The sequence below is a fragment of the Pipistrellus kuhlii genome, unplaced genomic scaffold (genome assembly GCF_014108245.1).
Source record: "Pipistrellus kuhlii isolate mPipKuh1 unplaced genomic scaffold, mPipKuh1.p scaffold_m20_p_2, whole genome shotgun sequence".
NCBI classification, from domain to species: domain Eukaryota; kingdom Metazoa; phylum Chordata; class Mammalia; order Chiroptera; family Vespertilionidae; genus Pipistrellus; species Pipistrellus kuhlii.
Genome location: NW_023425515.1, coordinates 51,815,555 through 51,838,105, shown reverse-complemented (window position 1 = coordinate 51,838,105; position 22,551 = coordinate 51,815,555). Strand labels below are relative to the sequence as shown.

Sequence of the window (22,551 nt, the reverse complement as noted above, 5' to 3'; positions counted from 1 at the left end):
CATAAACACTTTATCTGCTTTATCATATTGCTTAATATTTTTCTGTTTTTCCCCTTTATAAATAAATGTCTTCTCCTTATTCTAAAAACATTATTTTGTTGTTATTAATCCTCATCCAAGGATATTTTTTTTTACCTTTTTAGAGTGGAAGGGAGAGGGAGAGACAGAGAAACATTGATGTGAGCGATACATTGATTGGTTGTCTCCGCACACCCCGTCCTCTCCACACTCCCCCACCTCCAGGCCAGATTGAGCCTGCCCTTGACAGGGATCGAACCTGGGACCCTTCAGTCCTAGGGCCTACGCTCTATCTACTGAGCCAAACCAACAAGGGCTCTCTAAAAAACGTTTTGAGACACGCTTTGCCTTAATGTTTAGCATTTTAACGGTTGTATAATAACCCTAAGTTACCCTACCTTAATTTATTTAACCAATTTCCTTTTGTTGACAGTTTAGCTTTGTTTGTTTGCTCTTTGCGGTTTTTTAAATTATTATTTCTGTAATAAATGATCCTGATAGGAACACCCCACACAGCTTTATTTTGTGCTGGAAATTTCCCCAAGAATGGAATGACTACATCAAAGAGGATTTGGCTCTTTATAGAGACTAGCGAATTGCTTGCCGGAAGGAATGTGTGGTACTTGAGAGAAAAAGAATTATCTGGTTTTCTACAAAAGAAATTAATGTTCCACTTATTCATAAAATATTGGAGCGCCTGATGGAGGTTCGGCGCTGTGCCAGGGGCTGGGGACTGGGTGAGCCAGAGGCTGAGGATTGGGGTGAGCCAGGTCCGGGCTGGTAGAGGCAACCCCGGCTCCAGGTCCCTGCCTCTCCGGACGGGAGGACCGCGCGCCCTTCGCCAGGGGAGTGGAAGGAGGGAGCTGTTGAGAGTCCCAGGAAGGTCTCCCAGCACAGACAGCTCTCGACCTGGGTCTCGCAGAATGAGTAAGAGTTTGGGCACGGGGTTTATATTTATTTTATTGTGACTCTCTGCCCTTCTATCAGGGGAGAAAAAAAATGTCCCCCCACTTCTGGCACAGAGAACATTGGTGGGGCCCGAAGCCCCCTCTTTCCATCGCCTGGTGGGGGGGGGGGGGGTCTTGGACCGCGGGTTCGGGGTCCCGGGGGTAGGGTCCCGAGTCCGGGAACTCCCGTCGTGGCACTGCGGGCAGAGGACCGGAGAGGACCCGAGTGCGGGGCCAGCCGTCCCCGAGGACCAGACCCGACGGGGGAGGGAAGACGCGCCCTGGGCGCAGGGCTCCCCGGAGTCCGCTCGGCGCGGTCAGGTGGGGCAGACGGCGAGGGAAGCCGGGCTGCTCGGGGTGCAGGGTCAGAGAGCCTCCGCGAGGGGCTCCGAGGGGAGCTGGACTCGGCAGTCGAGGACCCCGCGGGGCAGGCGGGCGGGGAGCGGGCGAGGGGCGGAGCTCGGAGGCCGGGGCCGCGGCGGCTGCCCAGAGGGCCTGCGGGGGCTGCGGGGACTGCGGTGGCCAGGTCTGGGGGCGGGCGCCTCTCCGGACCGGAACCTAGGAATCAGGAGCGGGGCCCGCGCGCCGTCTCAGCTAAGCCGAGAGCCCATCCTCGCGGGGACCCACAGCCGACGGGCCGGCGCTGTCCCAGGTGAGGGGTCCGGGTCTGGGCGTGAGGAGAGCGGGCAGCACGCGTCCCGGTGCGGGAGGGGCAGTGGCGGGTCTGGGGGCTGCGGGCTCCGGGGGGCCAAACGAAGGGCGCCGGCCCCGAGCAGCTCAGCCCTGGAAACACTGGGTGCCGGTCTTGGGGAAGTCAAGTGACAAGACCAAAAGCTTCCCTGCGGAACCCAGCGGCTCATTTTACCCCCAAAGGGGTGGTGGGAAGGGCGCCGTCGCGGAGGAACCTGAGGGCGAGCCAAGACTGGGACTGTGGATGGTGTCTGATGCCTGTGCCTTGTTTCTTCTGTCTGTAGCGTTGTCGCAAAGAATGCCTTTTCCGTGTGTGTTAAGGGAACAGACAGTTTTCTAGGGTGTTTGGATCTGTACCCACCCTGGTGGGCCATCAACCCTCTTGGAGGATCTCAGCCCAACCCTCCAGCTGCCTTAGGGTCCTGGCCTGGGTGGCACCAAATTAAGGTCCCAGCCTCTGGGCCTGATCACCAGCCTCCATATTCCTTGGGGAGTGAAATTTTTTTTTTTTTTACATATACCAGATAGATGATTTTCTTTTAAAAATTGTTTTAAAAATTATAGTTTCAATAGATAACACATGCACATAGTGTTGAAAAATCAAATACAACTTTATCTTCTAGATTCTAGAATCTAGAATAACGCCCATACGAGCATTTGTGTTTATCTATAATTCCCTGTTTTTTTTTTCACCCATATTCTTTCCTAACCTTCTTGTTCTGTCCCCTCCTGTTGATTCTGTACCCCACCTCCTGCCTAATGAACATACCAGAAGATAATGACGTCACCCCACTGTCTGCAAACCTTAAGCTCCCGTGTTGTCCATCAGCACTACCCCTGCTTTCTTCCAAGTCTTCCACTGCAGTTGCCCTTGGGGTAGGGAGCCCACTACCCAAAGGCTATTTCCTTTATTTGCCTTAACTCTCCAGCGATTTGAAGAAAGCAGCATTGGGGAATTGTCCGTGAGAAGTTCTGTACTCCCTGTTCTTTCCCTTAAACTGGACTTTCCCAGTGCAAGTTCAGCGGGGGGGGGGGGGGGGGGGGGGGGGGGGGGGGGGGGGGGGGGGGGCGGTAGTGAGGGGAGTCAATAAAGGATAGTTCCTAAAGTGTTCTAGATTCCAGAAACTAAGACCTCGCTGGTTCTGATTTTACAAAGTGGAACTCCGCCAGTTACATCTTTCCATTGCCCTCCTCTTCCCCTCTAGGACCAGCAGAGTTGCATGGGATTTTTCCTCCGTAAGAACTCAGAGGGTGGAGGTTTTATATTTGTGAAGGGGGCGGGTGGAGTGGGCAGTAGAGGAAGGAGGTGCAGCCCAAGACCCCTGAGTGGAGAAGAATCTGGGGCCCTGGGCCCTGTCATTCAGGAACAGCCGCCAGATGATTTTGTAAGAGACCATATACTGTATGTGGCTTCCTTCTTGCCAACAATCAGCACAATCAACTTTTTCCCAAGGCTTTTTCTATGCAGGGCAAGACAGATTGAGTAGGAAAAAAAAGAAGAAAAAAATATCAAACAAGCCCATTTTTATCTGTACGATAAAATAGAAGTTGTTCAAATTCTTTTTACTGAATTATAAGGTATTTTAGGAGTTGTGTAGAGTGTTTAAACCTAGTAGCTCCTCCAGTCGCTACATTTTCCTTTAGTTTTGCATGCTGCATGGAAAGCATGTTGAAATATACAGGTTGGTTAGAAGCTGCCACATCTAAGAAGCCCTGTGGATTTGGGGGGTTGGGAGGGAAAAGATTATAAAATAAGGACTTATCCTTTTGCTAATGCAAGGAAATAATGGAAAGGAATGGATGAAGTATCAGCTTGAGTTTGGTAAGAAATTGAGTATTAATATAATTAAGAAAACAGGGAAATGAGTAAGAGGTGAAGGAACCACTCAACATTCATTCATTCAAAATGTTTACAGTGTGCCTGGCTCTGTGCCAGTTACTGGGGGAGAAAGGGTAAGGGTGAATGGAATCAGGCAGGATCCCTGATCTCCGGAAGCTTACAGATGCTTTTGGGGAGACAGCTGTTAGTAAAACAACTATTGAAAATGTAATTGCAAACTAAACTACACTCTTTAAAGGAGAGAGGGGTGTGTACATGGACTGCACTGCATGACCAAGTAAGGCTTTCTCAAGGAGGATTCCCTTCAGCTGATACTCAAGGGCAACTGGGAATGTTGGGAATATATACCTGGTTTTGAGATAGGATCATAATGTATCAGTTAGTAATTGCATTTAGCTGCTTGGAATCAAGAAGTCTGTCTTCCATATGTTTGCCATACAGCATGTGCATACACACGTAGAGTTGTCATTTTTGGAATTTGGGGAAAGGGTGCTTTGTTATCATAGCATCATTTGTCCTGTCATGAGTTGGTTTTCCATTGCTGTTATTCTTGCTCTTAAATTAAATGTTTAAATTAGTTTTATCCTTACAGCGACAGTTTATTGTTATCTCTGGGTTCTTTCCCAGGTGAAAACAGCAAGGTAGACTGCAATGTCTTCTCCCCAGCCATGAAACAGCTCAAACCTTTTTAGAGTTTCATATATAGTTTTTAAGTAAAGGGGGGAAAACTAATTGCATTGATACCGTAATTAAAAGTAATATACAGCTCACAGTGGGGTTCTCTGACAAACAACGTATTTTATGTGCAAATAAATATTTTCATTTCTTCCAACACTGTTTACAGCAAATTTTCTAATGTCCAGCACTGAGTTAGATACTATGGATAAAATGGGTTAGTAAGACAGGGTCCCAGCATTTAAGGAATTCATAGAAGTCTAACAGATGGGACTCATACTCATCCACGTAAGGCTAGGAATGTACTGTTGCTATTATAAGAGTGCAGTGATGAGCAGAGAGGGGAGTGGTCAATTCTACCAAGGAAAGGAAGGGTTCAAAAAAGTTTCATGGAAGAGTTAATATTTGAGTTGAATCTTGAAAGACAGGACATTCCACAATCTAGACCAGTGGTTCTCAACCTTTCTAATGCTGCAACCCTTTAATACAGCTCCTCATGTTGTGGTGACCCCCAATCATAAAATTATTTTTGTTGCTATTTCATAACTGTAATTTTGCTACTGTTATGAATCATAATGTAAATATCTGTGTTTTCTGATATTCTTAGGCAACTCTGCTAGCGGTTCTCAACCTGTAGAGCCTAAGACCATCGGAAAACACACATATTTACATTACAATTCATAACAGTAGCAAAATTACAGTTATAAAGTAGCAACGAAAATAATTTTATATGCCGAAACCGGTTTGGCTCAGTGGATAGAGGTCCTGGGTTTGATTCCGGTCAGGGGCATGTACTGTGGTTGGGAGCACATCCCCAGTGGGGGGTGTGCAGGAGGCAGCTGACCGATGTTTCTCTCTCATCGATGTTTCTAACTCTCTATCCCTCTCCCTTCCTCTCTGTGAAAAATCAATAAAATATATATTTTTTTTTTAAAAGAAAATAATTTTATGGTTGGAGGTCACAACATGAGGAACTGTATTAAAGGGTCAAGGCATTAGAAACATTGAGAACCACTGATTCTAGACAAAGGAGAGAGGGCATTATAGAAGAGGGTTTAATATGCAAAAACAAACAAACTAACAAAACCCACAGAGGCATAAGGTCCAGGACATTCATGTGGCTCAATGAGCTGAAGCATAAGGAACAAAGAGGGGCTATTAAGAGATAAGACTGAAGTGGTGGGCAGGGCAGGTCACAGAGAATCTGCATGCCATCTTATGGCTAGCATGGTGGTGAGAGTATACACTCAATGGTCATGTAGACCCAGATTTGAGTCATGGCTTGCCCACTTTCTAGCTGTGGAACCTTGGTTAAGTAACTCGGCCTCAGTATATAATGGTAATGAAGGTTGTACCACCCTCATTGAGTTGCTGCAAGAATTGATTGAGATAAGTGATGTCGTAATGGCACCGATTATGCTCCCAGTTATTGTTGGCTATTGTTTTCATTATTCATCCTAGGACAAAGGGAACCACTGGAGAGTTTTAAGTAAAGGAATGATTTAGTGAGCATTTTGTTTAGAACACAATCATTCTGGCTGGCTGTGGATTCCGGGTTACAGAGGAGTATAAGCTTGGGGCAGAGAAACCACTTGAAGAGATTGCAGTCATTCAGATGACAGTGAAGATGGCGTGAATGCTGGTGGCTGGGGTAATAGCCCTGGAGAAAAGGAGACAAATGCTGGAGATGTCTGTGGGGCAGGCTCCACGGAACTCAGTTCCTCATTAGGGGTGGGGAATGGGATTCTCATCTGTCATCCTTTGGTTCTGTCATCCAAGTGACCTCAGGGTAAACAAAAGGAAGCCAGCCCTAAGCAGGACTAGGGATCTGGTATCCAGGAAGTGCTTATGTGAAGAGGACTTAATGATTGGTACCCAAGAAAGCTGTCTTCTGATTCAGAAGGTCCCTAGACAACTAGTGTGTCATAGAGTAAAAGGATCAGAAAGACTTAGTTGATCCAGAACAAATAAGATTCTTTGTTTCTCTCTCTCTCTCTCTCTCTCTCTCTCTCTCTCTCTCTCTCTCTCTCTCTCTCTCTCTCTCTCATCTCTGGGAGGCTTTTAGTTCAAGAAAAATGAACATTAGACTTTATCCATTTGCCAGAGTCATAAAGTGGGACATATAACCCTCACTCATGCCTGGCAATTTTGATTCAACTCTTGCCTGACGATGACCTGGTTGAAGTTTTTCTCCTCTTTTCTCGTGTCCTGCAATCCAATAAGCACTGGCTGAGGTGCCTTGATTAATGCCAGTAATAATTAGAGGATTTGGGTGGGCCCTATTTTATAATGCAGGGCAATCTTGGTTACCATTGCATCCATTCATAAAACGGAAAGTAACCCAGACATGTGTGATAGTGTTTGCTAAAAAGTTTCCGGGAGCTTTATGCCTATTTCCCCCAAATGTGGATCCTGGGAAAAGCAGATTGGTTGCAGTCGCTTGAACTGTACATTACTCAAAGGCACAGAAATGAAAAGACATAATTAGGCAGGGCCAATGAGTGAGGTGGCAAAACGTGAAGTGAGGAAAATAAGGTCTGCCTGTGCCATGGGCAGTCTAGGGTTTGGATGTAAGTGGACTTTCCATGCCTGTGACCTTGGGCAACATATCTAACCTCTCCAAGCCTCCGTGTTTACTGGTGGACATTCTTTTGATACCTGTACAACTTCGGTAATGTCCCCTGCAAGGGCTGGTTGTGAGCTGTGTATGGAAGTGCCTGGCATAGGGTGGCTGCTTAACTGACCTGTATCCTTTGACTCGACTGCCTCTGAGGTCTTTCCTTACATTGAAAGAGCAGAGGAAGAATGAAGATTTCTCGGGGTGAGTAATTCGAATCAATTGGCTTTTATGTGTTTCTCATCTACGATTGATTTTCTCCTCCCTGGTAACAGAGCAAATACCTGTTTTCCTCCATCCTCGGGGAATGCTTATCAGTGATGATGGGGCAAAGGTAAAATGATTCCTGCAGAGAGGAAGCTAATTTTAGCTATTCTTCTTTCAATACACACACACAAGCAACATTACTAACAAATAGAAAAATGGAGTGATTTGACTTCTTTCCAGGTGGAGTTCCTAACAAGCATTTTTCTTGTTTATTTGTTGTTTTTCATGGAGAAAGAAAGAAGCAGGCTCAAAGAGATTGTAATGGTTTCCCTTACCCTCCCTCCCATTCCTCCTCCAATAATTGTGAGCTGTTTGTTCTTAGGGGGGAAAAAAGTTTTGTTTTTCTCCTCTTAATAGGAGTTGATGATTGAAAGAATTCTCATACCCTCCATATAGTTTTTCTAAATATTCTGTACTTCGATTAAGCCTTCAGCATAGTTTAACAAGCATCAGTTGAGCTCCAACTGCATGCTAGGGAGGGGGTGAGTTGGCGCTGTGGACACAGAGATGCCAGCTGTGATACCCAGGTCTCCAGTTTGGTAGTCCTTGCAGAAGAGGCTGGGTAGGGAGAGGAGGTGGGTGCCAGCTGATTTAAGAGAGCCAGAGAGAAGGGACCCCTCAGGCCAAGGTTCTCTACTACAGCTTCAGACCCCTGATCATCATGAGATCATAAGGTCAGAATCCAGGTCTGCTCAGATCTATGCTCCATGTCCTTGCACATGGGAGCCCTTTTGTGCTAGGTATGTGACCTTGGGCAAGTCATTTAACCTCTGTGTGCCCCAGTTTCTATATTACCTACTTCATTGGTTGTTAAAAGACTTAAATGAGCTAATACACATTGTTCACACTCATCAAGCACAGATACTATGTCCTAGTCAACACTGAATCCAGTATGGTGCCTAGTACACTGGAGAAGCTGAATGAATGAACAAATCTCAATATGTAGGCATTTGACTGACAAGGCACTTTCCTACTATTAACTCACTTGATCCTCAGAACATCTCAGAAGGTAAATAAAGGACATGGACAGGATAGGTACCATCATCTCCATTTTACAAATGAGGATGGGCACTGCAAGATGGAGTGACTTGACCAAGAAAGCCCAACTATGTAAATGATGACTCATGCTTTCTTAAAGTATTGGCTTAGTAGGGGTGTCGAACTCAATCAGAGAAGGGGCCAAAATCTAAAATCCAGCCTAAATCGCGGGCCGAATGGTTTACTGAACAGTCATAAACTGTCATTGTGATGGAAACACAGCGGAGTGCAGTGATGACAGCGCGGTGCGGGCCACATTGCAAGGCCTGGCAGGACGGATTTGGCCCGCGGGCCTTGTGTTTGACACATGTGGCTTAGAGAGTGGAAAGGGAGAGGAGAGAGAGGAGAGATCGATTTGTTGTTCCACATATTTATTCATTCACGAGAGGCCTAGTGCATGGGAGGTGGGGTTGGTGGTGTCCCTCAGCCCAGCCTGTACCCTCACCAATCTGGGACCCCTCGAGGGATGTTCCACTGCCCATTTAGGGCAGTCGGACATCCCTCTCACAATCCAGGACTGCTGGCTCCCAACTGCTCACCTGCCTACCTTCATGATTGCCCCTAACTACTTCTGCCTGCCAGCCTGATCACCCCCTAATCACTCTCATGCTAGCCTGATTGATGTCTAACTGCTACCCTGCCAGCCTGTTTGCCTCCAACTTCCCTCCTCTGCTGACCTGGTCACCCCTAACTGCCCTTCCTTGCAGGCCTGGTGCCTCCCAACTGCCCTCCCCTTCTGGCCATCTTGTGGTGGCCATCTTGTGTCCACATGGGAGCAGGATCTTTGACCACATGGGGGCAGCCATCTGTGTTTTGAAGTGATGGTCAATATGCATATTACTCTTTTATTAGATAGGATAGAGGCCTGTGCATTGGTGGGGACCAGCTGGTTTGCCATAAATGGTGTCTCGGATTAGGGTGTGGATTCCCTTGGGGCATGGGGCAGCCTGGGTGAGGGGCCTGTGGTGATTTTCAGGCTGGCCATGCCCCCGGAGACCCAAGCAGAATTTATGTACCTTATACAATTGAAAATTTGTAGCCCTGAGCGGAACCAAGCCTTTTGCTTGCTCCGAGGCTGCCGCCATTTCTGTTTGGATTTGTTTACCTTCTATATTTGAGACTTTGTAGCCCTGACTGGAGGCTTAGGCCAGCAAGGGCAGGCGGAAAGCTTGACTTCTTCCATTGCCTGGGAAACCCAAGCCTTTCTCCTGCTCTCTGTGGGCTGCAGCCATCTTGGTTGGGATGAATTTGCATATTCACTCTGATTGGCTGGTGGGTGTGGCTTTGTGGGCATGGCTTGTGGGTGTGGCAGATGTGTGGTCAATTTGCATATTACTCTTTTATTAGATAAGATTAGTTGCTCCTTGTATGTGCCCTTATTAAAGATCAAATCTGAAACCTTGGCATATCAGGATGATGCTCTAATCAACAGGGCCAGGGCCTGATTCATGCTACTAACTCCATTTGTTCTTAGCCCTATGATCTTCCCACTATCTGGCTCTGGATGCCTCTCAAGCTTATGCAGATTTCATGGAACTCAAAGGTTATCCACCAGCAAATATAATCACACATAGCTTATTTAGCTTCCAAAGAAATGAACTTCTTACTGTAAATACACATAGTCAAATTGTAACTTCAAGTTAAAAGTTTAAGTTTGGGAAGTTTCTGTTTTGGGGGATGGGGAGAAAAGCAGAGGCTATCTTGTGGTAATAAGGAAGTTCTCTCTATGTGTGAAAGTAGCAGAGAATCATGAAGGAAAATATAGACAGATTTTGCTACATAAATATATAAAATACTTAGGTAAAAAAAAAAGTCACAATTAAGTTAAAAGGAAAATAAACTTTAAAAAGTTGATTTAGCTCTGGCTGGTATTTCACAATCGTTAGAGCCTTAGTCCAAGGACTGAAAGGTCTTGGATTTGATTCCCAGTCAAGGGCACATACCTGAGTTTTGGGTTCGCTTTCTGCTTCTGGTTGGGATGTGTGCAGGAGGCAACCAGTCGATGTGTCTCTCTCACATGGATGTTTCTCTCTCTTTCCCCCTTATACCCTCCCTTCCACACTCTCTGAAAAAGCAATGGAAAAATATCCTCTGGTGAGAAATGAAAAAAAAATTGCATCAAATATGCCAAAAGGTGAAATGTTTCAGTATCTAAAGAGCTCATAGGATTTAATAGGAAAAAACCATTAAGACCTTCTTTTTTAAAAAGTGGGCAAAGGATTAACACTTTTCAAATGAAGAAAAAATAAAGCACATGATTGGTGAATATATAAAATATTTTAACTTTACTTGAATAAAAGAAATAAGGTGGTTTTTTTAAAATGTATACCAGTTTGCTTATCAAGACTATTACAGCTATAGGGAAAACCAAGATGGTAGCATAAGGTATACACCTGTACATGCTGCCTCTCACAACCACACCAAAACTACAACTAAAGGACAAAATGTCTATCACCCAGAACCACAGGAAAGCTGTCTGAGTGGAAGTTCTACAACTAGAAGGAAAGAGAAAAGAGCATTGAGACCAGATAGGACTTGCATAGGCACAGAAAAGCAGAAGTACGAAGGCACAATAATCGGGCTGGCAACTGGGTGCAGTTTTTTCTTTTTTTTCAATCTGAAGGGAGACACAAGCTCCTGGATGCTCTGAACTCCAATTTCCGATGAGACTCTGGGGACCCAGATTTCTATGGGGAGAAGCTGGACTGTCTGCCATCAGGTGGAAACTGAGGGTGGCTTTCTTACAGAGGTGCAATCAGGAATCATTGTTTACTTCGCTGGGGTGCAGAATGCGAGGATGGCTGACTGGCAGCCATTGTTGTTTGCCATGCGCTAGTGATTTTCTGAGACCCTGCCCCATCCGATTTACAAACCCACCCAAACTGTGCACAGTGGCTTTTGCATATGAATGGCCTGCCCTTTCGCAGCTTAACCTAACAAACTGAAGCTGGGTCAGTCAGCACCAAAACTTCCAAACACCAAGCATAGAGGAGAAATCTTTAGATCTTGCTGTAACTACTGCTGGGTGGCCTTAGATAGCAGCTGTCCTGCATCTCCTTGGAGATCTAGGAGCCAGTGTACCTAGTGGTCAGTGTGAGACCACTGAATTTATTGGCAGTTTCTAGAAAATTCAGATTTCAACTCCTCACATCCATAAGTGACACATTCAAGAGGCAGATTCAGTGAGCACCAAAGCCCCACTGAAGTAAGTCCTGCCCCATAAAGGTGTCTCCAGCACAGCAGTTCTTCCATTATAGACACAGCGGGTCCTCAGAGCCATTTGGCCTGGAGATCAATTCCTCCCAGTGATACCAATAGCAATCAAGGCTTAACTACAATAAGACTGTGCACTCAGCCCATGAAGGTCTGTACCAAGAGTGCCTACCTCAGGTGTTTGGGGAGACTGAACCACTGGGCCCTATAGGTCACCTACCACACAAAGCCACTCCATCAATAGAGGGAAGCAGCCAAAATGCAGAGACAAAGAAACAGGTAACAAATTAAAGAAATGGAAGATATAGAGATCAAAACCATGATTATAAGGTTTTTCAAGAATTTTCTAGAAACTGCCAATAAATTTAGTGAGACCCTTGAGGATATGAAAAAGGACCAACTAGTAATTAAGCATACACTGACTGAAATAAAGAATAATATACAGAGACCCGATAGCAGACTAGAGGATCCCAAATCAACTCAAAGATTTCAAATACAAAGAAGCAAAAAACTCCCAACCAGGAAAGCAAAAAGAAAAAGAATTAAAAAAAAAGTGAAGATAGTGTAAGGAGTCTCTGGGACAACTTCAAACATACTAACACTTATGGGGGTGCCAGAAGAAGAGAGAGAGCAAGATATTGAAAATCTATTTGAAGAAATAATGAAAGAAAACTTATCCAACCTGGTGAAAGAAATAGACTTACAAATCCAGGAAGCACAGAGAATCCCAAACAAGAGGAATCCAAAGAGGACCACACCAAAACACATCATAATTAAAATGCCAAGAGCAAAAGACAAAGAGAGAATATTAAAAGAGAAAAACAGTTACCAACAAGGGAGTACCCATATGACTGTCAGCTGATTTCTTAACAGAAACTATGTAGGCCAGAAAAGAGTGGCAAGAAATATTCAAAGTGATGAATAGCAAGAACCAAGAGTACTCTACCCAACAAAGCTATCATTTAGAATTGCAGGTCAGATAAAGAGCTTCACAGACAAGAAAAAGCTAAAGAGTTCATCACCACCAAACCAGTATTATATGAAATGCTGAAGGGTATTATTTAAGAAGAGGAAGAATAAAAAGATAAAGATAAAAATTATGAACAACAAAGTGATAACAAATACATATCTATCAACAAATGAATCAGTGGATAGAGCATCGGCCTGCGGACTGAAGGGTCGCAGGTTCGATTCTGATCAAGGGCATGTACCTTGGTTGTGTGGGGGGCAGCTGATCAATGTTTCTCTCTCATTGATGTTTCTAGCTCTCTGTCCCTCTCTCTTCCTCTCTGTAAAAAAAATCAATAAAATATATTTTAAATAAATAAACAAATAAATAAATAAATAAATAAAATAATAAATAAATAAAAATCAAGTGAATAAAAAACCTGATGAACAGAATAAACAGGTGAATATAATAGAATCAGGGGCATAGACAGGGAGTGGACTGACAATTCTTGGGGGGGGGATGAGGGTGTGAGGGGTGCAGAAAGAGATTGGACAAAAATCTTACATGTATGGATGAGAACAGTGGCGGGAGGTAAGGAAATGGGATGGGGGGAATCAGATGGAGGGGAGCTATGGGGGGGAGAAAAGAGGAACATCTGTAATCTGAACAATAAAGATTTATTAAAAATAAAAGACCATTACAGCTTTAAAGATGCTGGTGGAGTGAGATAAAATGGCTCCCCTCATAACAAATTATCCTGAAAATAATCACTTTAAATTTGTTTATAGAAAAGAAACAAGTTATCTAAGAAACTATAAACAAAAGCATGCTCAGTACTATTGTATGGTCATAATAACTAAAGTGCTGAAGAACTATAACACAAACCTAAAAAAAATAAAAAGACTTATGCCTAAAGATGTTCTTCACAGTATTTATTTATGAACATGAAACACTAGAAACAAGCTATGTGTCTAATAATAAGAGAGTGTTTAAATAAATTATGATTGGAATGGGGCAGCATAGACTATCAGTTAAAAGCATCAAGTCTCACCACCTGGATTTAAATCCTGAATTGACTGCATATTAGCCCTACAATAACATCTTCATGTCTCACTTTATTTTTTAAAATTTTTAAATTCTTTATTATTTATAGTATTAACTGTGTCACCTTTTTCCCTCATTGACCTCTCCCCAGCCGCTCCCAACCCCCAGCACATGCCCTCACCCCTTTACTGTCTGTGTCCATGGGTTATGCTTATATACATGCATACAACTCCTTTAGTTTATCTCTAACCACCTTTCCCCCCCAACCCAACTCCATCTCCCCCCAACACACACACACACACACACACTATGCCTTCCCTCTGAGATTTGATGGTTTGTTCAATGCTTCTACATCTCTAGGTCTATTTTTGTTCATAGTTTATGCTGTTCATTATATTCCACAAATGAGTGAGATCATGTGATATTTATCTTTCTACGACTGGCTTATTCATTTAGCATAATGCTCTCCAGGTCCATTCATGCTGTTGCAAATGATAAGAGTTTTTTCTTTTCTTACTGCAGCGAGGTATTCTACTATGAAGATGTACCACTGTTTTTTAATCCACTCATCTATTGATGGACACTTAGGCTGCTTCCAAATCTTAGCCACTGTAAATTGTGTTGCTATGAACATAGAAATGCATATATCCTTTCTGATTGGTGTTTCTGTTTTCTTGGGATACATTCCTAGCAGTGGGATTACTAGGTCAAATGGGAGCTCCATTTTTAATTTTCTGAGGAAACTCTACTGTTTTCCACAGTGGCTGCCCAGTCTGCATCCCCACCAGCAGTGCATGAGAGTTCCTTTTTCTCCACATTCTCACCAGCCCTTGTAATTTTATTGATTTGTTGATAACAGCCATTCTGACATGTGTGAGATGGAACCTTATTGTTATTTTGATTTGCATTTCTCAGATAATTAGTGATTTTGAGCATGTTTTCATATGTCTTCTTTTGAAAAGTGTCTATTTGGGTCCTTTGTTCATTTTTTTTTTATTGGATTGTTTATCTTCCTTTTGTTAAATTGTATAAGATCTCTATAAATTTTCGAGATTAAATCCTTATCGGATATAACATTTGCAAATATAGTCTCCCATGCAGTGGGCTCTCTTCTTGTTTTGTTGTTGGTTTCTTTTGCTGTGCAGAAGCTTTTTATTTTGATGTAGTCCCATTCATTTATTTTCTCCTTAGTTTCCATTATCATAGGAGCTGTACTGCTAAAGATATTGCTACGACATATGTCTGATATTTTGCTGCCTATGAAATCTTCTAAGATTTTTATGGTTTCCCATCCTACATTTAAGTCCTTTATTCATTTTGAATTTATTTTTGTGTATGGTGTAAGTTAGTGGTCTAATTTCACTTTTTTTGCATGTATCTGTCCAGTTTTCCCAAACCATTTATTGAAGAGACTGTCTTGACTCCATTGTATGCTCTTGCCTCCTTTGTCAAATATTAATTGAGCATACTGGCTTGGGTCAATTTCTGAGTTCTCTGTTCTGTTCCATTGGTCTCTATGTCTGCTCTTGTGCCAATACCAGGCAGTTTTGAGAACAGTGGCTTTGTAATATAGCTTGATATCTGGAATTATGATCCCTCCAACTTTGTCCTTTGTCAGGATTTCTGTGGCTTTTCAGGATTTTTTTTTTATTCCATATGAATTTATGGAGAGTATGTTCTAGGTTTGTGAAATATGCCATTAATAGGAATTGCATTGAATTTAGAGATTGCTTTGGGTAGTATGGACATTTTAATGATGTTGATTCTAGCAATCCATGAACACGATATGTTCTTCCATTTGTTTATGTCTTCCTCTATCTCTTTTTTCAACATCCTGTAGTTTTCTTAGTACAGGTCTTTTACCTTTTTAGTTAAGTTTATTCCTAGGTATCTTAATTTTTTTGTTGTTGTTGCAATGGTAAGTGGGATTTTTTTTTAATTTATTTATTTTTTAGTTTCTCTTTCTATGAGTTCATTATTGGTGTATAAAAGAGCCATAGATTTCTGGGTGTTAATTTTATATCCTGCTACATTGCCAAATTCATTTATTAAGTCTAATAGTTTTTGGATGGACATTTAGGGCTTTCTATGTACAATATCATCTCATCTGAAATAATGACAGTTTTATTCTTTCTTTTCCAATTTGGACGCCTTTTATTTTCTTCTTCTTATCTGATCACTATGGCTAGCACTTTCAGTTCTATGTTGAACAGGAGTTGTGAAACTGGGCATCCCTGTCTTGTTCTTGTTCTTAAGAGCAACAAGAAAACCCCAGAGTAAGCAGAAGGAAGGAAATAATAAAGATCAAGTTCTCTGGGCTCCCTATGGCCTCCTATGGTGACTGGGAAATGCTCGTTACATAGTTCTTCCTGATCTTTGGGCACTTTGTCCCAAGGCAGCTTACTCAACCCTTCCTTAAACCTACTTCTAGGAAGACATCTTTTTTCTATACTATTTGGTTATAGTTGCTGGGTCATTATCATTATCAAAAACATCTACCTGAATTACTGAAACCAACACTGACTTTTTTAATCTGCCATTTGGACAACCATCACAAAGAGAGGTCAGGGATAATCTAGGATGACTTGCTCAAGCTGGATCCCAACTCTTTCAGTTGTGGTACATGAGAGGTGCATGCCCTGCCCTTGAAAATATTGTTCTGATATCTCCTGTGCGATTGTTCCTCCAGACCAGGATCTGCCAGTTGTCCTGGACCTCCATCCATGCATTGTCTGCCCATATTTACACCATTAACATTTGATGCTATGTTATTCCTTCTTGAAAACTCCAAGATGATTTTTGGAAGGGCCTGGGTTGTTGTTTTTGTTGTTGTTGTTGTTATTGTTGTATACTATTTTCTTATCCCATTGTCCCTCTGATATCTGTGCCAGATTCTGTCATTGGCTCTTTTGGGTTTGTTGATTCTACTTTATGACTCTGCTTTCTTTTTTCTGCCTACAGTATCCATTTAAAGATTCTTTAATGGAGAATATTCACTTTACTCATTAAAATCTTTTATTTGTGCTACCTTCTAAAAATAAATGCTTTCTTCAGAACTTCTTTAAAACTGTGCCACAGTAGATTTATGGTATCTTAAAGAGGGGTGTGCAAAGCTGGAAAAGACTCTGGTTCTTCAATCTCTCCTTTGTTTGGTTCAGACAAGAGGATGGAGACACAATATTGCTGTTCAGAATATTCATAAACCTTGTGGGGATAATGGAGCTGGGCAGGAGGGGGGGCATTGGGCCAGGAACCTCAATGTCATCTAAGGCCACAAGCTGAATACATCTGAGTCCCAACTCTAGCCTACTAGGGAAAGGTATACTACTAGTCAGGTAAAACCACTTGTGGTTTACTTTGTACTTGGACTGTAAAGGAATGCTTTATTATCTAGACTCTACTAGCTAGAATTTAGCCAACTATAAGCTCCCTTGGCTGCTAAGGAGTTCTTGGAATGAAAGCAGCCAAGAAAAGACCATGTCTCCTGACTGCCCACGTGGCAGGAGGGCAGGAAGGCTAATTCCTTGTTTGAAAGTGCCCGTAGCATAATATTTCTTCACCGACTGAACTAAAGGTCACACAAAGGTACATGACAAATGTGCTTGCTTTTCTTCAAAGTCATTTATTAACCTCAGGAGTGTGGAATGCACCACCAAGAGACTAACCTGTGCCACTGAAAGGACATAAACCAGAGTTTTCTGGACCATGAACGGGGAGAGTGGAAGAAAGGAGGGGATGAGTTTATCCTTGCCTTTGCTACCATTCCAAACATGGCTGCCCCACCACTGTGAATAACAGTTGCATAGAGTCTTTGCCTACACATATGAGAGAGCTGGGCTGTACTATGATTGTAGCCCTCTTCCTCCAAGAGTGAACCAAGAGCACAATCAGACAGTTGGGCTATGAATGAGGCATAAAATAGCTTACTGATTTATTTCAAACCAACACACTGGTGTGGGCACAGCCAAATAAATGTGGTCTCCTTTTAAGTAAAGCTCCTTGAAATGGTTTCCATTCATTCCATGATGTTTATGTTGCTCAAAATGATTGTTGGGTGGTTGAGTGAAGGAAAATACACACACACACACACACACACACACACACACACGCAAGCACGCACGCACGCACGCACGCACGCACACATGACAACCATCTACATCTACCACTCAGAATTAGCTACTGTTACTATTTTGGCATGTTTGTTTCCAACAATTGTTTTTATTTAGGAAATCTCTTTCCATTGTTTCTCATTAACACAAAACATGGCTCTTTATAGATTTAAATAATGTAGAAAAGAACAAAAAAATGCAAGTTTTTTAAAGCATCTAAAAGTCCATCATTAATATTTAGTAAACATTACTCTGGGCATTTCTTTTTTTTAATTTTTTTTTATTGATTATGGTCTCACATAATTGTCCTTATTCCCCAATTCCCATCCCAAACTCCTCCCTAGATATGCCCCCCCCCCCAACTCCCGTTGTCCATGGCCACTGGCTAGGCCAATATGTATGCACACAAGTCCTTTGGTTGATCTCTTCCCCTTACCCCCATCCACCCTTACTTTCCCTCTGAGGTTTGAGAGTCTGATTGCTGGTTCTCTTTCTCTGGGTCTGTTTATGTTGTTCATTATTTCCTCTAGATGTGTGAGATCATTCTTTTTATGTTTCATTCATTTGAATACCATTAGTTTTGGCAAAGTTTCCACCTTTGAGGAAGAATTTGGTTTTTGGAAATAGGTCCAAGTTGCCAGGGGCCAGCTAAGTCTGGTGAATAAGGTAATGTTTAAGCTGAGTAACAAGATTTTGGCACCAAGTCAGTGGGATTGGTTTTCTGGGATACCTCACATTGGCTCCAAGAGAGGCACCCTTGTCAGATGTGTTCCGAGCACCAACACAAACTGCCCACCGAGGGGCTCTCTATGAAGGATGTGTGCATGTGGATAGCAGACGCCTTAGAAACCATAACCTCTGCAGCTGTGCCAGGGATGTGCCCCTTGAGGCCTCTGGGCCTCTGCCAGGTCCTTATCCCCCTGGATCCACTATTTGCTCATCTTTAATGGGATGTTCATAATGTCCACTTTCCATGAACTGCTATGAAAATCAAATTAGGTCATGGAAATGAAAGCTCTCTAGCAAATTGTCAAGCCCTATACAAATGTAAGGCGCTATCATTTATGTTTGTCCAATTAATCTTATTTCTTGATAGGCACACCTGCTACAGACACCATCACTCCATGGATGGGCACATCATCTAAATATAAGTAGGTAGAACTTTTCTCTCTCTTTCCACTCCCCTCAGGCTACAGGTTTATCCCTCCACAACTGCCTTACCTTGTGGTCATTTTACTTGATTTTTCCAACACCCAAGTCTGGGCAAAGAAATCAGAGAAGGTCGATTTGAATCACTACTGCTAGCATTCCTAGCTTTCAGCAGCTGGTCGGAAGGGGTTGGGGAAGGGTTAGGAAGGAGTGGTGGTGGTGGTGAATGATTATTGTCTTGGATGTCTATTTTGGAATTTTAAAAGGATCTGATCAATTTACTGTTTACCTGAAAGTTCTTTTAACATTTGAAACTTGTCAATTACTTTTTCATGGAACAAGAAAATATGAGATCTAGATTTCTTAGGAGTTCTCATGGTGCATTAAAAAAGGAAGAAAGGCTTAAAACTGTAGCTGTTGCACCTATTAAAAAGGGGATAATAACTGTACCATCTAATAAATAGGTGGTTGGAAGGACTAAATTTCAGGCATTAGGACAGTTTGGCACATTAAAAATGCTCAATAAGCGTTAGCCATTATTTTGAAAAGCAACATCATCTTTTTTTCTAGGAGTACTTATTTATTTGGTCTATTAACACGAGGATCTGCAAAAAACAAACAAACAACTTCTAAACATAGGTTAAGAAAACTTGGCCCAGCTAGTGTGGTTCAGTGGTTGAGCAGGAGGTCAGAGTTCGATTTTCAGTCAGGGCACATGCCTGGGTTGTGGGCTCAATCCCTACTAGGGGTATGCAGGAGGCAGATGATTAATGATTCTCTCTCATCATTGATATTTCTCTCTCCCTCTTGTTCCTCTGGAAAAAAAACAATTTGCTCTTTAATTATTTTTTATTAATTTGAGAGAGAGAGAGAGAGAGAGAGAGAGAGAGAGAGAGAGAGAGAGAGAGAGAGAGAGAGAGAGAGGGAAAAAAGAGAGGGGAAAAAACCACATATCAATTTGTTGTGCCACTCATTCATACATTCGTTGGTTGATTACTGTTTGTGCCCTGACTGAGGCTTGAAGCCAAAACTTTGGCATATTTGGACAATGTTCTAACCAACTGAGCTGCCATTTAAAAGAGATGTTTTTAATAATAAAAAATTAAAATTTGAATATTAACATTCTTCTTCAATGTTGTGAAGCTCTGCAGTACAGAAAACATGTATACTTCAAACAGCTGGAAAAAATTATGTCTTTGGGAGAAAGAGAGTTTATATATTGATACAAGAAAAATTGTCATTTTTCTAATCCAATTCACTGGGAAGGTGGAGGGTATAAGAGTCACCAATTGCCACCTGGAGGAACACCAGCTCTGCTTTTCCCCCACTACCCACCTAGGTTGCAGAATGGTCTAAGAATCATGGCCTTAACCCTCACAGCAAAGAGAAGCCACTGAAGTCATTTAAGTAAGGACATGAAATGACCAGACTTAAAATTAAAAATCACTCCCAGTGCAAGGAGAAGAATGGATTGGAGGTGAATGAACATACAGAGACAATGTAAGAAACTACCATAGCAAGCCACATGCAGGTGGATAATAGCTTACTCTAGGGTAGTAGTGATGGAACTGCAAAGATGTGGAAAGAATCAAGCTATTGAAGAAGAATAATCTACAGGATCTCATGATGAAAACTGCATGGAGATGGTAGAACAAGGGAGGTTGGATAATAGGTTCATTCATTGATTCAGCAAATATTTATTGGACTCCACTTAAATTCTAGACACTCTGCTAAGTACTGCAGATTTAGTTCTGAACAAGACAGACAGAGGAACCTGCCCTCAAAGAATTACAATCTAGGTTTGGTATTAGAGAATTGATAACGAATAAGTCAACAGAAAAACAATCACATGCTTGCATTTGTAAGCCACAAGTATGTTACAGAGTATGTGATTACAGATTAGTGCTATAAGAAAAAATGAACAGCATGTCAGACTACTAAGGTGAGAGCCAACTTTCGATAGGATAATCAAGACAGACTGACCTATGGAGATGGCATTAAGGGCAGACCTAAGGATAAGAAGGAGGCAGCAGGAGAAGAGCCAGTGGAAGAGCATTCCAGGTAGAGGAAGAAGTTAGATCAGTGGTCGGCAAATTGCGGCTCGCAAGCCACATGTGGCTCTTTGGCCCCTTGAATGTGATTCTTTCACAAAATGCCGCATGCAGGTGCACACATATACTGCGATTGAAACTTCATGGCTCATGCGCAGAAGTCAGTTTTCAGCTCTCAAAAGAGATTTCAATCGTTGTACTGTTGATATTTGGCTCTGTTGATTAATGAGTTTGCCAACCACTGAGTTAGGTCAAAGAGCTTGGTGTGTTCAGGAGTAGGTAGGAGGCTAGGGCAGCTGAAAATAATGAGCACAGGAAGAGTCATACAAAATGGGGATGGAGAGGGAGATCATTTGTATGCCATACTAAAAGTTTGGGATTTCCCCCCGCTTCTTTGCATAGCCAATATAATGATCTCACTGGTGTTTAAAAGATAGTTCTTAGCATAATACTCTCCAGGTCCATCCGTGCTGTTGCAAATGGTAAAAGTTCTTTCTTTTTTACAGCTGTGTAGTATTCCACTGTATAAATGTATCATAGTTCTTTAATCCACTCATCTGCTGATGGGCATTTAGGCAGTTTCTAAATCTTAGCTATTGTAAATTGCACTGCTTTCAACATAGAAGTGCATATATTCTTTCTGATGAGTATTTCAAGTTTCTTAGGCTATATTCCTAGACGTGGGATCACTGGTTAAATGGGAGTTCCATTTTAATAAACTGATGAACAAAAATGGACTCAGAGACATAGAAGCATGGAACAGACTATTAAACCTCAGAAGAAAGGCAGGGTAGGGTCGATGGGAAGAGATCAACTAATTAACTTGTATGCATATATGTATCACCCATGGACACAGACAGTGGGGTGGTGAGGGCCTGGGTTGGGGGTAGGGACTGGCTGGAAGAAGGCAATGGGGGGGGGGGGGAAAGGGAGGACTTATGTAATACTTCCAACAACAACAATTTTTAAAAAAGATTGTTCTAGCTGTGATGTGGAAGTGGCAGGATGATCATTTCAGAACAAGAGTGAAATCAGGGAGACCAGTTAGGAGCCCATCATTCAGATGACAGAAGATGATGGCTTAGACTAGGAGTGTGCCAGTGAATCAGGGAGAGGTAGACACATGGATTTTGTAGATAAATAAATTTGGCCTCTCATTTGAGATCCAAATGGCCCCTAAAGCAGTGGTGGCAAGAATCATTTGCAGAGGTTGATAGCCTGGTGTAACCTACCTATAGAAACATAATCTAGGATTCCTCTACTGAGTCCAGGCAAGGATGGGGGCTGCAATTGTCCAAGCTCCAGAAGAGCAGGTTGTTGGCATTAGGGGGATCCAGCCTTGCTGGAGAATCAGAGGCCCAAGCTAGGCACTAGGCTAAATGGGACCAGGGCTCACCAAGATTACAGTTGCTGAAGTCACAGCGGCCCAGAGTGAAGAGGGAATTTGTTGAGCGAGGTCTCCACCAACGTTGCCTTCCTGGAGCCAGAAATGGGAACTAGTTAAAAACCCGGTCAGCCGTGGAGGTTAGAGTGACAAAGCTACCAGTTAAAGGTTAGAGGGATGGATAGATATTTCTACCTGTTATACCAGTTTGATGAAACATTTGGTGAATGGTTCAAGCATTTGAGATCTATTTATAGAAAGGCAAATAGTGTAATCCCAATGTTCTTCAGCTCTTTGTGGACTTGGTTTGATCCAGAACATGAGATCTTTGGGTAGCTTTGCTAGGAGCATACTAGCCTTCCTTGGTACCATCCTCTGTTTCTCTGCCATTGCAACAACATAATGCACATATGTGTATACACATGATGAGCCAACCATGTTATGTGGCAACTGGGGTGTGAGTAATGGCTATATAAGCTACTATATATATTATAACCTGCAGGGCAACAAGCAACTTCATGTTGTGAGTTACATACAAAGTTAAAGAATAAGCAAAAATA

The 22,551-nt window shown here is 42.6% G+C and overlaps 1 protein-coding gene across 3 annotated transcripts in view; it reads left to right on the top strand.

The window, feature by feature from the left end:
• Positions 1-781: 781 nt before the first annotated feature.
• CASR (calcium sensing receptor) overlaps positions 782-22,551 on the top strand; it is an 82,075-nt gene continuing 60,305 nt past the window's right edge. The window contains exon 1 of one of the 3 annotated variants that reach the window (XM_045583950.1): positions 782-945. The gene's annotated coding sequence lies outside the window, so the exon portion shown is untranslated. Of the gene's footprint in view, positions 946-1,214; positions 1,639-22,551 lie in introns of those variants that run through there. The other 2 variants (XM_036446567.2, XM_045583949.1) reach the window with 2 other exon arrangements.